General features: G+C 42.2%; 1 pseudogene; it reads right to left on the bottom strand.

The window, feature by feature from the left end:
* Nucleotides 1–3,361: 3,361 nt before the first annotated feature.
* On the bottom strand, nucleotides 3,362–4,364 carry LOC108256817 (actin, cytoplasmic 1-like; annotated as a pseudogene).
* Between the last annotated feature and the right edge of the window lie 503 nt (nucleotides 4,365–4,867).

Below are 4,867 nucleotides of genomic sequence, written 5' to 3'. Positions count from 1 at the left end.
CCAGGAGGACTGGCTTCACTTAATGCTATGTACTCATTTGGTTTAATCCAAGTTTCCGTCAAACAAATTAAATTACATTCCTGATCAGTAATGATTTCATTAACAATAAGAGCCTAAGACGCAAGAGATCTAATGTTTAATAGTCCTAACTTCAGATTAAAGGTGCTGGATGTGCATTCAGTATGATCTAATTTTATGTTAATTAGGTTACTAAAACAAACCTTCCGAAATTTTCTATGTATTTATATAGCTCGGGGAACAGACACAGTCTCTATAGTATGTACTACAGGTGTTGCACTATCAATTGAACATTGCTTATGATGAATGTTGTTATTGTAGGAAGATGTACTTACAGTAGGTCCAGAGACGATGATCTTCGCGGAGGGTGATCTGCCCCGTACCGTCTCGATCAGGCTGGCGAAGTCCCTCTTCAGAACCTCCGTCTGCCACAGCCTGATGTCGTTTGCCCCCGCATGCAGCCCGACCACTCCAATGCGCTCGTCCTTCTTCAGGAGCCCGGATACCTGAGCATCGACATCAAGGACACAAGCGCCAGAAAAACAATGTGTGTGCACCTTACTTCAGCAGGTTTGCTGTTGAAGCGACGTGGACGTTTCGCACAATGGAGTCCCCGAAGATCACAGCGTTTGGTCTGGTCTGATGTAGAGGGGCGAAGCGGTTCCTGGTTGGGATCTCGAACACCGGAGGTAGAGAGGTCCTCGCCCGGGGTATGGCTCTCGCCTTTCGCTGCTGGTACACCCAAGGTCCGTGGTGAGTCGGCACCGGCGTGACGGAGACCTCGGCTGGAAAAATTCTTGGGTGCACGGTCCCTGCACAGAGAAACACACGTAGAGGGGCTGGGAGTGGTAATACCACGCTGCGTGCTTACCTTGGATGTGTAGGCAGAGGCCCAAGATGTTTCCAGCGCGGTTCTTTGCTCCAGCAGCTGGGCCTGCTTGTCGTGTAGGCCGAGGATCTGTTTCTCCACATCCTCCAGTTCCAGCAACACCATGTGCAGCTCAAGCAATTCCTCATCTGCACTCAAAAGCAGAGAAACAACAGACATGTTCGCTTTTTAAAAAAACAGCATTAAATGAAAAAACAGCGGTAAATGAGATAAATGTGAAATGTAAACAAGGCTAGCGGTAAGGTGATGCTAGCAGATGTTTGTAAGAACCAATAAAACTTAGCGACAGAGCAATGTTTATCTAAAGTAGAATCAGTTATATTTGTAAACGTTGTAAAGAAATAACGTAAGGTAAAAAATATATAATTTTAGAGTATAGAGATTAGAAGAATAGCGTCAGCTAGAGGGACACTGCTTCCTGCGACACTTCCTGCTTCCTCGGTTGTCCAACTTGTGTTAGTAGTTCTTTCAGTGTGTGCTGAAATGCAATACGTACTGGGAATGATGCACACAGCACCGGCGGCACAGCTTGGCAAGTAACAGTATTGTTCTCTTATTCCCATGAATCAGTAATTTACGTTAGTTAACACATTAGTTAACATCAATTGAACATGAACATTTTGTTTCCTCACTGATGTTTGATTTCCTATTTGCACCTTTTGATTTTATCACAGCATTCAATCTTTTTGGCACATCTTGACACAGCAATATTTAGCAATACTTCCTTGCAAAAGCATTTTAACTCTGTCAAATTAGCTGGGCATTTCCTGTGCGCAGCCCTCTTCAGGTCACCCCACAGATCTTTGATTGGATTTTCGTGTGGACTATGGGCCATTCCAAAACTTTGAAGTTGTTTTGGGGAAGCCATTCCTTTATTGGTCTGGAGGTTTGCTTTGGGTCGTTCTCAGGCTGAAAGGTGAAATTCCTCTTCATTTTGAATGTTGTGTTCATGTGTTCTATTAAAGATACAGCACAGTGGTTCACTGAGGCACATATCTGCAGTACACAAATTAGTTAATCTGGGTAAACTGAAAAAGCTTTTGTGAATCTCGCTAAATTTATTTGTGGATCATAATCTATTTATTTGAAATTATGAGACAATTCTAACCCCATGAAAGCTCAGAATTGAGCCATTAACCCTCGGAACATGAAGTAACAAATACTCTACCAATTATGCCAAATTACCACTGCAGCAGGAGCTAGCTAAAGTTTAACTAGCTTACTCAATGGATTAATTACCTAAGCAACATTTACCTGATCTACTAATACGAAGAAGTCTGTAAGCCTAGAAACGTGAACATACAAATCAGTAAATATATGTACAAAAGCTAAACAATAAAAATACTAAACAAGTATGCATGTTAAAAAAAAATTATGTAGGGACTCAAAATGTATATGCATACTTAAAAAAAACAAGTATGCATTCTAATATTTTGTGTGCATGCTAAAATTTAATTATGCATACTTAAAAATACATTTGCAGTGTGCAAACAAATATTTTTTGGCAAAATGCGAGTCCCTACTTTATATTTTTTTACCATGCATACTTATTTACCATTCTAATTAGTCAGTGTACAGGTTGGCCCCACTGAGTGGCCGGCACCACCGTGTTCCATACAGCTTTTATGTTTGCCCAGGGGGAATGAACCTTTACATTTTCAAAAAGGTAAAGCTTTGTATTTCCATTTTGTAACACAAAGAAAATAAAAGGACCAAGATTAAAGCTGAAAGTACAAAAACCCAGACATTGTTTTCTGTTACATAATTTACATACAAGCAACACAACAATGTTAAGTATGCTCCCAATCACTGGGCAGCCTTCATAGATGCAAATACGTTTCTGAACAATGCATTTGGAATGACTTAAAAGGAACAAATAAAAAACAAATCAAAAACGTACTTTGAATTCTCAGATGCATTGTAGAACTTTGGGGATGCTTATTTGCCAAAAAACGTTGCAGTCACCTTCACCGTTCCAGTTTTTAGATCCTGAGTCAAGTGTCAAAAATAACAAAAGCCATGCCAATGTTGTCGTTTCAGGTTTTTCTCTGCGCAGATTGAGTCAGCGTGAAGTGGTAACAGTCTGTTTAGAAGCATTTGCGGTGGACGATCTGCAATGGTCTGCAAGACATTAGTCTCATATTTATGCATTCACCTGCCTTTTCATTCATTAGCTACCCATGATGGATAAAACAAGTTCACCTTAATTTTCATTGTGCTAGGGGCCAGGGATGTGATTTCCTTCTGTATCCTGTCTGCAATGCCAGGATACATGGTGGTAACACCAGACAGTACAGTGCTGGCATACAGATCCTTACGGATATCTACATCATATAGTAGATGTTCAACACAAGCGCCTCAAGAGTGTGCTCATTATTTTATCCTGCTTTCTTCTATCCTGTATTCATCTTTCTGTAATAAACCTTTTCACCTGAGAGTCTGTGAGTGTTGTCTAATTTCCATGACACACTAAACAGTAGTGTTTAGTGTGTTTAGTGTTACAGCACTTGTTAACTTCTTACCCAGGAAAGATGGCTGGAAGAGAGCCTCAGGGCACCCGAACCTCTCATTGCCAGTGGTGACAACCTGTCCGTTAGGCAGCTAGTAGCTCTTCTCCAGAGAGGAGGAAGAGGCAGCAGTGCCCATCTCCTGCTCGAAGTCAAGGGCAACGTAGCAGAGCTTATCCTTGATGTCACGGACAATTTCTCTCTCGGCTGTGGTAGTGAAGCCGTAGCCTCTCTCGGTCAGGATCTTCTTGAGGTAGTCAGGTCACGACCAGCCAGGTCAAGACTGAGGATGGCATGGAGAAGGGCATAACCTTCGTAGCTGGGCACAGTGTGGGTCACACCATTACCAGAGTCCATCACAATACCAGTGATACGACAGGGACAGCATGACCTGGACGGCAATGTACATGGCTGGGGTGGTGAAGGTCTTGAACATGATGTGAAATGAGAAAATGAAGGTTTAATCCCCATTTTGTTCTATTAGGTTGTCACTACAGTCCATACAGTTATTTAGAATAAAGACAAGTCAGAATTGGAGAGAGAGAGAAGCACGTGTAAACAAAGATTGCACACAAAAAGTGCAGAAAGACCAGGCAGGGAAAGAAATAGCCTGCTGGTTCCAACAGATGAGAAACTCGGGAGTTAAGAGGAGATGAAGCCTGGAGAAAGTGAATGAATTTGATGAACTTAAGGAGAAGAATAATAGGTTTAAAAAGGTCAACCGAAAGGCAGATTCACACCTTTTCAAACATTAAACCAACCTGGGTCATCTTTTCTCTGTTGACTTTGGGGTTCAGGGGAGCCTCAGTAAGCAGGACGGGGTGCTCCTCTGGGGCAACACGCAGCTCATTGTAGAAGGTATGATGCCAGATCTTCTCCATGTCAACCCATTTAGTGACAATACCGTGCTCAATGGGGTACTTAAGGGTCAGGATACCTCTTTTGCTCTGAGCCTCACACTATATTTACACTATGTTATACTCACGACAGAATGAGCTGGGGACCACTCATAGCCCTGATTATTGGTGCTGTCCAGCCTGTAGAGGACGTACGAAGGGATGTCATCCTCCAAGAGAGGCAGGATGTAAATCCAGCTCCCATTTTTGCGCTGCAGATCTGGTTCCTCCCAACACAAGCTGTTCTGAAGAACACAGCAGAACTGTAGGCTCAGCACGGAGATCTCTCTTCACCTTATATGTATTCTAATAGTCACAAACCAAACCACAGAGCTTAGTGTCAGCCTTAAACCTACTGTTTTCAATGACCACCTTAATGAGTCTGTACTCTACATTCTGTGCCTTGGTGAAGATCTCCTTCAGCTCTGCCGTGGCTTTTGATACAGAGCAAAAACCACAAAAATAATCTGACCACTTGTACATAAGAAAGTATTAATCAGATCGATAAGGCGACTGATTGATGGTTTTTGTGGATTAATCAGCAAAAATAAGTGATT

The sequence above is a fragment of the Ictalurus punctatus genome, chromosome 24 (assembly GCF_001660625.3).
Source record: "Ictalurus punctatus breed USDA103 chromosome 24, Coco_2.0, whole genome shotgun sequence".
Lineage (NCBI taxonomy): Eukaryota > Metazoa > Chordata > Actinopteri > Siluriformes > Ictaluridae > Ictalurus > Ictalurus punctatus.
This window is presented reverse-complemented; position numbering and strand designations above follow the sequence as displayed.